Source organism: Esox lucius, chromosome 24 (assembly GCF_011004845.1).
Source record: "Esox lucius isolate fEsoLuc1 chromosome 24, fEsoLuc1.pri, whole genome shotgun sequence".
Lineage (NCBI taxonomy): Eukaryota > Metazoa > Chordata > Actinopteri > Esociformes > Esocidae > Esox > Esox lucius.
Window position 1 is genome coordinate 25,601,242 of NC_047592.1, and position 13,124 is coordinate 25,614,365.

At 40.2% G+C, this 13,124-nt stretch overlaps 1 protein-coding gene across 3 annotated transcripts in view; it reads right to left on the reverse strand.

Moving 5' to 3' along the window:
* Positions 1-13,124, reverse strand: part of zgc:109889 (WH2 domain-containing protein) — a 35,784-nt gene that overhangs the window by 20,577 nt on the left and 2,083 nt on the right. Inside the window, exon 1 of one of the 3 annotated variants that reach the window (XM_029117238.2) lies at positions 387-608. The exons of the other annotated variants lie outside the window; for them this stretch is intronic. The gene's annotated coding sequence lies outside the window, so the exon portion shown is untranslated. Of the gene's footprint in view, positions 1-386; positions 609-13,124 lie in introns of those variants that run through there. 3 annotated transcript variants of the gene reach the window in all.

Below are 13,124 nucleotides of genomic sequence, written 5' to 3' on the forward strand. Positions count from 1 at the left end.
AGGGGTTGATGAATCAGACAGCTTAATATGAATATGCACATTTTTAGATTGGAAGAGTGTACAACTTTGAATGAAAAGGACATTATAATACTTGAATATGCAAAATACCTTTATATCAAAAAGGGGATTCTGTCATTTCAACTGCTACCACAAGTCTGAACCGACAACAGTTTAGCAGAGAGTTTGCATTTGCAATCGACAGCACTGATTCCACAATTCTGAAAATCCCCTCCCCCTCCTATCCCCGTCCCCCTCTAAATTCTTTGATGTGTATGTGAATGTTGACGCTTTGGGGACTCCATTGTACCATTGTCATTACACAGAAATGGAATTACGACTGCACTTCAAGGTGCTAATCCTAAAACCAAATTATGCAAAATACTAACCTGACTTGAGGGAATGACAGGGAACGAAAAACAACTAGCATTTCTGTCTCTTCTTAGGGGAGGGGAGGCATCTCCATGGTTTCCTTTGAAGTCTTCACATTTTGGCTTGATATAAATAGGAAGGGGCAACAGAGAGAAAGGGAAGATACAGTACAAAATGACACAAAAGGGGAGAGAGAGAAGGGAATAGAGGAAAAAAAGAGGGGAAGAAAAACAGATAGAAGAGAGAAGAGGGAGCGAGAGAGAAAAGGGGAAAGAAACAGAAAGACAGAGAGAGAAAGGCACAGAAAGAGAAAAAGAGCGCAACAAAAAGGGAGAGGGAAGCAGTGTGAGCATGAAAGAGCTTGCGTGAGACATGGGAGGAGGACAGCAAGGCTTTGTGTTAGGAACAGAGGGGTAAACAGGTCAGGTGAACGATTACCAAACAGTCAATCTAAAAAAACTGGGAACAACTTGGTAAACCATAGGAAAACAAGGCATCAGTTGTCATGTTGTTCCCACTTTGGCTGTTTCAGCCATAGTACAAGCCTAAACATTGATCTCAATCAGTTTCACGGGGGTTAATGGATTATTTACGTCTATGCTAGTGCCGATTAATACCATTTTGAAAATGCCGACTCTCAACAGCAAGACACATAATTCACCCATGTTTTGTGACAATGTACAACATTACATAACCTAATTTAATAGCTTAATAGCATAACAAAAAACATCACTGCATTCAATTATAATGATAATTCTCCAGAGCAGACAAGTAACCATTTCCTCCCAATCAGATTCCTGGGGAAATGCATTTACATCTTGAGTTATACAGAGTTGTTTAGAAGTAAATCAACTACAGTCTTGTTTGGAATGACTAGGCACATTTTGTCAATTACCACTAATTAACAAGCTTCCTATAAACAATCTTCATTATCATGAACTAATTTATTACTTTTATTATGCTATGATAAAAAGTAAGGGTACTATGTGCATTATTATTCATTTCAGAGAGAAAGAGAGAATTGAATGACAGCGTGATAGAGACAGAAAGAGTGTGTGTGCACGCGCGTTAGTGGGTGAACCCACTCCTACTTTCCTTCTCTGACCTCGTCCGTCGGAGACAATTAAACATGTTGCACTCAGCACAATCGCAACAAGTCATCCATGCACACCAGCCACATGATAGGTTGGGCTAGAACGTTTAGGGCTGAGCACAAGCAGACTCTATCTAGAACCAGAACCCTCCTGGTTGGACTATAATATGGCCCCAGTCTTTGGGTATGGTGCTGGGTGAATTGGCTGGACTGGACTGTAAGCAAGCTTTAGGCATGGGAATGGGGAATTGGAACAGGGAGGCAAAAGGAGCTAAAGCTAGAGCTATAATTATTATTGTGCTGCTCGTCGTTCACTGATATTTCAAATCAACAGAGAATAAACAGCAAATAAAACGGGTTTGTAGCAGGAGAGGTTTGGGCAGAGAGGAAGAAAAGGCTCAAAGCTCTACAGGAAAAAAAGATATCCCTGGTAACTCTGCCCTTCGACGGACGCGCCACAGACTGTTAAGGCAATCAGATACTATTCAGATTGAGCAGGATGTAGAAAGAAGCAGAACATTGCAGGGATCTTGCGGTCTCTTTCTCTATCACTCTCTCTCTCTGTCCCAGTAACTCTGCTCCCCTCTCTTGCTTCCTCAGTCGTTCTCTCTAGTCTCTCTAGTCTCTCTGTCAGTTATATTTAGTTATCTTCTCTAAGGAGTACATTGAGAAGGCAGGGACAAGGACGAAAGAAGGCAGGAAGGAAGGCAGTTAAGGAGCTAGGAAATCTCAACCAATCCCCCAACATTCACAGTCCTCTCACAGGAACATGCACTACGTGCTCCCACTCAGAGGTAACACACTCCCACTCACAAACACTACGACCTCCCACTCACAAATACTATGCCCTCCCACTCACAAACACCACGCACTCCCTAAAATATACTATGCACTCCCTCACAAACACTAAGCGCTCCCACACACAAAGACTATAATGCTCCCACTCTTAAACAACAGCACACAGCCCTGATAGTGATAAAGAATATGACAAAGGTCAAAGGTGCTACAGATTGAGATATCTTACATTTGCCATATTGACACTAAATATGCACTCAGATAAATATGGCCTTAATTGGATTCCTATTCCATATGGTTGGGTAATAACTCAAGGTGGGTATTCTGATCTCATGTCACTCATGTAACCTTATTTCAGACACTTTCTGGTGTCACAGTTATTTGTGGCTTCAACCATCTGCCAGCTTTATGCTAGCACACAAGCACCTTCTTAGCTTTACGCTAGCACACAAGCACCTTCTCAGCTTTACGCTAGCACACAAGCACCTTCTCAGCTTTATGCTAGCACACAAGCACCTTCTCAGCTTTATGCTAGCACACAAGCACCTTCTCAGCTTTATGCTAGCACACAAGCACCTTCTCAGCTTTATGCTAGCACACAAGCACCTTCTCAGCTTCATGCTAGCACACAAGCACCTTCTCAGCTTTATGCTAGCACACAAACACCTTCTCAGCTTTATGCTAGCACACAAGCACCTTCTCAGCTTTATGCTAGCACACAGTACCTTCTCAGCTTTACGCTAGCACACAGTACCTTCTCAGCTTTACGCTAGCACACAGTACCTTCTCAGCTTTATTCTAGCACACAAGCACCTTCTCAGCTTTATGCTGGCACACAAGCACCTTCTCAGCTTTATGCTAGCACACAGTACCTTCTCAGCTTTACGCTAGCACACATACACCTTCTCAGCTTTATGCTAGCACACAAGTACCTACTCAACTTTATGCTAGCACACAAGTACCTTCTGAGCTTTATGCTAGCACACAAGTACCTTCTCAACTTTATGCTAGCACACAAGTACCTCCTCACGTCCTCTTTGTATTTGGAGTCATGCATCACAGCCATGTGAATCAACAAAAGAAATGTACTCAAAATTAAATGATAAATACTTCACTCATTAACATCTCTCCAACAGAATCCTATGATCACTCTCACTATGGATAACACTGAATTGTTGATATCCCACATGAAAATACACTGTCCATAACAACTTCGGGACAGTCTGAGGCATGGAAATACATTGTATGACAAATTCATTCTTAGAGACAGTTTATACACATAATAGAAAAAGTCAAGGTTGGAGGTAGACCGGGTGAACAGGTTCTTTTCTGTCTGAGGCCTGAGATTGACAGCAGGGGTTCTGCAGCGGATCAATGACTCAGACGGATCAATATATAATCCCACCAGAGATCCCACATGCAAATATTAACACATCCCTAGTCAACTGCGAAACGGCCGACTTTATCGATCCTCGCCACGGTAACGTGAGCGTGAATATTGCTGAGTATGAGTGAATGCCTCAGCCGTTATGTGTATGTAAGGCCAGGTGTGTGTGAGACGGGAGACAGCTCGTGTGTGTGTGCCGGAACAGTCTGCACCAGAGAAATGTCAATCAAAACCTTTTTTTCCCACATTTTAGTCATTTAGTTGTGCGACTTACAGTTAACCTGCCTGTCTCCACCCAATCCAGGAAAACTCTCTCTTTCCCCTTCCATATTGAGCTTTCTAAAAAATGTGTGTTGAATGGTATTAACTGCCTTTTGTTGGGACATTCTTTGTCAGTCGAGGGATGAAAAAGTGCAAACCGAGCCACTCTATTGAATAGTGGCCTTAGTGTAGTGGCCGAGCCATGCTATAATATCTCAATAACATCAGCTAGCAACATACCAGCCCCGGTGAGATGCTAATACAATCACTAAGATCGCATGTCTCATTCTACAGCTTCTGACTACAGTGGCATCTGGGAATGAATGAGTTCTAATGCACTCTGACAGTCTGTAGTGAATTGTTGCATACACAAATACCATGCTATGCATGCCACATAGTTTCTAATAGTGTATTATTTCACAAGCTGGTTACCTTATTCAACAGGAAAGGAGACCAACTGGACATGTTTCATTCAAATTAAGTCTTTAAAAAAATATGGTTACATCTGACAGATCAGATCTGACTTCCCAAATTGTCCTCAAAGTTGTGCGGAGAATCGACTAGTGTAGGAAATGTGTAGTAAAAAGGTCTGCAATTCAGATCCCTGGGCAGACAATTTGAAGAATGCATTTTATAAAGACATTTCAACCTAATTGATCCTTCAAGTTGTTCTGGATAACAACGTCTGCTAAATTACTAAAATGTACAAAATTAATTTCAGCTTTTCTGCTAGGAACAATTCTTTAGAATCAGTATGATTATGTTTCTGGCCCTGTCTTACTATCTGTTCAGACTAAAATTATTTAATGGCTGATTCTCTTCAGTTTTCCCTGACGTAGACATTCTCATTAACAGTCTGGGCCTGGGACCGCAACACACAAGCTAAACATTCTCTCTCCTACTGCTAAGTACTGCAGGACCACAATAGAATGGGTCATTCACAAAGCAATCTACTCAACAATGCACAGAGTCTGCTTAGAGAAAAGCTGATGATGTAGCCTATCATACTGTGCAGTGAATTAACCTGACTCACTGTTGAGATATGCATTTGTGAAATTCTAAGATGGGGTGTCCTTCCAACACAAGATAATCTGAACAGACAGTGAGTCGGCAGAATATCTAAAAATAGGTAGAGAGAGAGTGAGAGAGAATAGAGAGAACGGGTAGTCTGTCACAGATTGATGAGCTCAGATAAATACAATCAATGTATTTACTTATTATTTAAAATGGTATTCAGTTGATAACATGAGGAAAAAGCTTAAATGAAAATGAGATAGTTGAGCAGTGGTCACCATGGCAACTTAAATGAAAGGTAGGATGCCCAAAAATTCTATTTTAGAAAGCCTAGATTTTTTTTATGAGGATTACACCACATGAAGTGTCAAAGACACTAGTTATCCAGGTGTTTCATACATACTGTACTGTACCATATCCAATAATTCATACAGGAATACCATGTGACAACTATATTATATGTTTGAAGTGGTGGTCGCTTAATAGTTTGCAAAGATGAATACCTAGTTATGGACAATCCTGTGGTCATAATCTCTTTCCTAGACACTTCTGCCCAAACGTGTTGATGTAATCAAATCAAATGTATTTATTTGCAAATAAATATTTTCACTAACAATAATTCCTCAGCATTTTTTATCGAATAGGCGGGGTCATGTCAAAAAGAGAGGTAGGCCTAATAGAAAAATATATATAATTGTAATATGTTATGCAATAAATTATACGTTTTATTAAAAATATTTAGTTAACAACCTCAATAACGTTTTAGTATAAACAATTAGGCTATATATACTTTTACTCGTTCAGATTCAGAAATGTGATAACAGCAGCAAAAAACCTAATGCATAGGCCTGTCAAGTCGTTAGTATATTATTACAAAGCAGGGGTCGATCTTAAGGATTTTTGGCACTAGCCAGCCGGGCTAGTAGGCAAAAATGTCCACTAGCCCAGCTAAAACTTTACTAGCCCTGTTTGTAACTATTTACAGAGTAAGGAACAGAGATAGTAGTTTATAAATGGATGTTTTCTATATATTTTTCCAGTATTCATGTTAAATTAGTCTTTGCACAATATTATATTATCACTTAGAATGAGAGAACAGTTTTATAACGGCAAGTCACCCAAAAATATCCAAGTTTGTATTCACTAAAACCTAGGCTGCATTCAGGATAATGTAATGTTTACTTTACATTCAATGAACGTTAACGGCAGCTGGTTAGCTAATGAACGTGATATTACTAGGCTATTGGTGGTATTTAATAGTGATCATGACAAATATGTATAAAACACCCTAACAGGTTGCAAACGTTCAGTCTACTGAATGGACCCTTACTGTTTTGGCGCTAAACTAATTATAAAATGATTGACGTGTTTTGGGCTTGTACAGAGACAAGGATATTAGAATAGTATACAGTTGTAGCTACAGTAACCAAGGGGGTGAGGCTTTGCAAAGATTCCGACTCTTTATTTTTAAGGCGAGTCTGTCTGACTGATTATGAGCCTCAATACGAGGGCTGATGACTCATAATCTTCAGTCACCGCATTTAAAACTCCGAAATGTAAACTTAATTTCCAGCCCTGATGTATTTCAAATTATTGTTACAAGCTCCATTAATTACAATTGCAAATGAACTATAAACGTGCATTTTCTCCCATTAATTAGCGCAGAGATATGCTTGAATTGCCTCACATTAGCTAACGTTTTTGAGTCATTGTTTTCTAGCCATAACAACAAAATACAAAATGTATTAGACCCTCTAACCCATGCATGGGCAACTAGCGGCCCACGGGCCACATGCGGCCCCCACCCCTCTTTGTGTGGCCCTCAGATGAATTTAGAAAACAGTAAAAGGATATATACACAGAAAAATGTTTAACCTTAAAGTTGTTGGAACCTAAATCTATGCTGGAAACAAAACATGAAATACACTTAAAATAATTATTTGCCTGTTTACAGTGGGGAAAACAAGTATTTGATAACCTGCAAAATCGGCAGTGTTTCCCACTTACAAAGCATGTAGAAGTCGGTAATTTTTATCATAGGTACTCTTCAACTGTGAGTGACGGAATCTAAAACAAAAATCCAGAAAATCACATTGTATGATTTTTAAGTAATTAATTTGCATTTTATTGCATGACATAAGTATTTCTTATATCAGAAAAGCAGAACTTAATATTTGCTACAGAAACCTTTGTTTGCTATTACAGAGATCATACGTTTCCTGTAGTTCTTGGCCAGTTTTGCACACACTGCAGCAGGGATTTTGGCCCACTCCTCCATACAGACCTTCCTGAGATCCTTCAGGTTTCGGGACTGTTGCTGGGCAATACGGACTTTCAGCTCCCTCCAATGCTGGAAGACCCAGCCACGACCCATCTTCAATGCTCTTACTGAGGGAAGGAGGTTGTTGGCCAAGATCTCGCAATACATGGCCCCATCCAACCTCCCCTCAATATGGTGCAGTCGTCCTGTCCCCTTTGCAGAAAAGCATCCCCAAAGAATGATGTTTCCACCTCCATGCTTCACGGTTGGGATGGTGTTCTTGGGGTTGTACTCATCCTTCTTCTTCCTCCAAACACGGCAAGTGGAGTTTAGACCAAAAAGCTCAATTTATGTCTCATCAGACCACATGACCTTCTCCCATTCCTCCTCTGAATCATCCAGATGATCATTGGCAAACTTCAGACAGGCCTGGACATGCACTGTCTTGAGCAGGGGTTTTAATCCATGACGGTATAGTGTGTTACTAATGGTTTTCTTTGAGTCTGTGGTCCCAGCTCTCTTCAGGTCATTGACCAGGTCCTGCCGTGTAGTTCTGGGCTGATCCCTCACCTTCCTCATGATCATTGATGCCCCACGAGGTGAGATCTTGCATGGAGCCCCAGACCGAGGGAGATTGACCATCATCTTGAACTTCTTCCATTTTATAATAATTGCGCCAAGTTGTTGCCTTCTCACCAAGCTGTTTGCCTATTGTCCTGTAGCCCATCCCAGCCTTGTGCAGGTCTACAATTTTATCCCTGATGTCCTTACACAGCTCTCTGGTCTTGGCCATTGTGGAGAGGTTGAAGTCTGTTTGATTGAGTGTGTGGACAGGTGTCTTTTATACAGGTAACGAGTTCAAACAGGTGCAATTAATACAGGTAATGAGTGGAGAACAGGAGGGCTTCTTAAAGAAAAACTAACAGGTCTGTGAGAGCCGGAATTCTTACTGGTTGGTAGGTGATCAAATACTTATGTCATGCAATAAAATGCATATTAATTATTTAAAAATCATACAATGTGATTTTCTGGATTTTTGTTTTAGATTCCATCTCTCACAGTTAATTTAAATTAAATAACATTTCTGGCCTTTCAAAAATATTCAGTGACCGATATAGCCACCCTTCTTTTCAATAACTGCCATGAGCTATCAATCCATGCAGTCTGTCAGTTTCTTGATCTGTTTACAATCAACTTTTGCTGAAGCAGCAACCACAGCCTGTTCAAAGAGGTGTATTGTCTTCCCTGACTGTAAATCTCACATTTGAGAAGGGTGCAGAAGTTCAGTCAGGTAAGGAATGGGGTCAGGTCATTATTTGGGCATCTTTGAGGCCCTTGTTTGTTAGCCAAGCAGTGGAGTACTTGGATGCATGTGATGGAGCATTGTCCTCCATAAAGAACATGGCCTTCTTGAATGCTGAGGACATCTTCCTGTACCACTGCTTGAAGAAAGTATCTTCCAGAAACTGGCAGTAGGTATGGGAGTTGAGTTTCAGTCCATCTTCAACCCAAAAAGGTCCAACTACCTCATCCTTAATGATAGCAGCCCATATCAGTACCCCTCCTCTACCTTGCTGATGCCTGACTTGAAGTGGTGCCCTGTGTCCATCAGTGATTACCACAGGCCCATCCATCGGGTCCATCAAGAGTCACTCTCATTTCATCTGTACATAAAACCTTTGAAAATATGTATTTGGGTATTTCTTTGCCCAATCTATATGCTTCAACATGTGAATCTTAATCAGTGGTGTTCTTCTTTCAGCCTTTTGACCTTGGCCATGTCTCTGAGCACTTGACACCTTGTACTTCTGGACACTCCAAGTAGGTTGCAGTTCTGGGATATGGTGGCACTGAAGGATAATGTGTTCCTAGAAACTTCACCTTTAATTCTTCTCAAGTATTTTAGAGTTAATTTGTGTCTTTTCTTCTCCAAGCATTTGTTGCACCCCAGTTGACTATTCACAACAAAACGTTTGAGTGTCCTGTGGTCATGCCTCAATAGTTTAGCTATTTCAAGAGTGTTTCAGACATCAGTTTCAGTGTCAGTGAAATCTATTTTTTGGCCCATTTTACCTGAGGCCATGAAGGTGCCTAATAATTATGCACACCTTGATATAAGGTGTTATTCACTGTTGCCACACCCTCCCTCATTACACAATTACATATCACCTGAAAATGATTCAATCCAATGAGCATTTGTATGGTTTGGAGTTGGAAAATGTGCATTGAAATAATAATACGATCAGAATACACGATCAGTATTAAATCACGCTGTGTTTTGAGTGAGCGAGATCTGAAAAACAAATACAGTCATGTTTAGTTTCATTTTGCTAAGACTAAGTAAATGTTGTACCAATTACGCATCAATCGAATGTCTTTTATCAGCAGATATATTAATGAGTGTACAAAGTGTCGGCATCTTTCCTTTTTCTAAAACACTGCAACTCTACAAGCGATTACTCCCTGCTGTGCCATAGTTACTCCCCCATACTCAGTGGATTCTTTCAAAGTTCATCCTGTAATAGACTGGATACTGTATTCTGGATACTGCTAGCTATCTAACTTTACAATGAGCAACACAATGGCTTGTCATCATGATTAGAAGGATTTGTTATTGGAAGGGATCTTACATTGGGATATTAAACCATACATGTTTGAACCAGAGTCAGCTGGATTTGAGAGACAGTGGTAACTGGATATAATTGGGATTTTCCTGTCACTAAAATGCAATAAAATAAGGCTTAAAGAATGTATTTAGTAATTGCATTTGGACCACAACATTTTAACAGGTCAAAAGCAGCAAATGAGTAAGTAAATTCTATAGATTTGTGCATTGCTTCTTGATAAACAAGCAGTGGGAATTTACTGCTCATTTTGGCAAGGTTTAAAAAAGGAACTACTGTGATCCGTGGCTAGTAACATTTATAGCCGGCACTTTTTACATGTGGGTATTTATTGCTATAACGGCTAATGATGTAAGCCATGCTTACTGAAAACGTTATTTGTGAAATCAACTATTGAGAGCTGTGTTCAGCATTCTACTGTATAATGTATTAACAAACAAGAATGCAGATACTTGCTGTCTGAACATTTGGTACAACAAAGGAAAGAGTGCCCACCTTCATATAACAACTAGATATAGTGGAGAGTTATGAAAGCATGGGCAAATGTGTTTTAATGTTCGTATTGTGGCCAACTATATCTGGATATGACGCAAAGGTATTGCCTAGTCTTTTTAGATATGGCTAGTTAAAATTTCCATTGATTTGAGTCTCACTTATTGAAAAAGATTTGCTATGGAAATTTGGGATCATTTGACCTAGACTCATATTTGGCTGAAATTCTTGTAATGATTTGTTCTTGAAAGGCCATAGAGTCATTTCCGCAACTAGCCATTACTCACTTCTGTCCCAGTCTGAAATTAGCATTATTAGCATTGTCCATATTCATGAATTGAAACTGCGTCCTGAGCCACAAAAGCTGCATTGCAAGCAGAAACAAACTTAAAAACAATTTCAAAAGGAGATAATTAATGACACAAATGTATAATTTCAACATTAGTAACTGGTACATTAAGTTTATGCTATAGTGAAATGCCCTTTAAGAGGGAAAACCAGGGTCAAAAATGGTCAGAAAACGGAACATGCGCCCTAGAGGCAAAAACAAAATGCAAGGCACCAAGGCAGGAGCTATATGAACCAGCTACACCAGGCCAAAGAGCTGATATGGCAGATAGTCAGGCTGGATACTGATGCCCCCGTCCTGACTGGACACTCCTTCCACCGCCCCTGGTTAACCCCCATAAGACTCACTCAAGTGAGCCAGGCTACTCCTCATCCACTACCTCTCATCCCTTCTTTGCTCCCTCGCCCCTCAAGTGCCTCTTACGCCCCTCCAGAGGGAGGCTCCCCAGCAATTAGCCACTTAGCTGCTGATTCTTTGGCCGGGCCTCCTCCTGCTCCCCCCACCCCACCAACTTCAGAAGAAATAGTTTCCATGCCAATAAAGCCTTTTAAATTGAATGGGAGAGAGAATGAAATATAGGCCTCACCCTGCTGGGCTTGGAAATTGTTTACTGTTTTCTGCTGATCTGGTTCTGTCCCCAAACATTTGTCAAGGATCTGAAATGCAACATGTTCAGGTCAAGGTGCAACGTCTCTAGGAGCAGAAGTTGTTTTCAGACCCCACATGAAATTTGAAATGTAGCCAAACAACAATATAAAACACCCTATGTGTCTATAATCTGAGCTGAATTTTCTCCAGGCACAGAGTGCAAAGAGTTTGTTTTGCTTTGGAATTTTTTTCTGTGTCAAAGTGACCTCAAACACCACAAGTACGACAGAAAGAATGCCATCCAACAGCTCTGTTCAGTTGTTTTCAATTTACTTTAGCTGGAAAAGTCAGTCATCAGTTTTGACAGGACTTTTATCCTAATTGTACCATATTAATTGAGAACATATTCTCATGTACAGCAACAACCCGTGGTTCAATTAGAGTCTACTCCCTGGCTCAGGGATAGAACAACATATTTTTTCACCTTGCCAGATCAGGATTTGATTTAGCAAACTTGTTCAAATGCTCTAACAGCCAGCCTACTTGCTATGTCCATGGGCCCCCTTGGTCATCTGTTCACAGAGTGCTAACACATTTACCCCCTATTGAAAACGCATTTCAATCTTCCTCTGAAAATGCATTGACTTCCTCCATTTAAAATGCATTGGGCATTGTTATCTATCTGAGCTCTTGTCTCTTTTACCCAGGGCACTCCCCTTTGTCTTTGCTTGTACTGTGCCAAATGAGGTACTGTATGTGTGTGTGTGTGTGAGAGAGAGTGTTTGTGAAATCCACGTGTTTTCATGGGCTCATCATTATTTCAAATTAACAGGAAGACTGCCTCTAAACCCGTGTTGCCTTGTTGACTGTCTTTTTATGTAGCCTAATTATGTTTTACCAGTCAAACTTCCCCTCTCACAAAAACATGAGATTGTAGCTTATGATAGTGAAACAACAAAGAGATCCTTTGAAAATTCTAAATCACAATTAGTCCAATATGAAAAGAACATTTTATCCTTTAAAAAGGACACATTGTTGAAGCTATGTCTTGAAATGTTCAACCTGGTCTCAGGACACTATGTAGACTATTTTACGTAGATCCATGGCACCTGATTTCATATGATACGTGACGTTACGTTATGTTACATTACAATTCACCACCAAAACGTATGATACATAACAAAATTATTAAAACTTAACATATCTTACGAACGCTTTTACAACATATCAAATGTTACGAATGCTATTAAAATGTAAAATAACATACGAATGCCAGACAAACGTATGATATTTACGAATGCTATGAAAGATAAATATTTCACAAAAGGTTTTACCTGTGGCTCAAACCGGCAACATCTGGATGAGAAGGCTGTCACCCTACCCATTACCCCACACTGGATACGTGGCTTTAAGATGAGTAACAGCAACACCAAGGTCACTAGTATATGTTATAAAAGCATTTTATCGTAAAAGTTCGGTTAATGTAAGGCATCATAGCACTGAGGTTAGGGTTAAGGTTAGATATCACTGGGGTTAAGGTTAGGGTTAAGGTTTGGGCTACAGTTAGGAAACAAAAAAGGTTAGGTTAAAGTTTGGTAAGGTTGCACAGCTCCGGGGTTCAGGTTATGGTTTGGGTTAAGGTTAGGTATCACAGCACTAGGTTCAGGTCGGAGTTATGGTTTGGGTTAGGATTACAAAGAAAATCACTTCAAACATTTTTATGTTGTGACAACACCACTCGCCCTTATGGTTGGGAGGTTCCACTCTGGAGCAGTGGGTAGCACACTTGCCTCGAGTGCTGAAGGTTGCAGTTTCAAAACAAGGTTTTCAAATCTTTGCTCCATTCTGACTCTAACGTTATTTTACTGAACGTAGTATATCTTACGAAATCC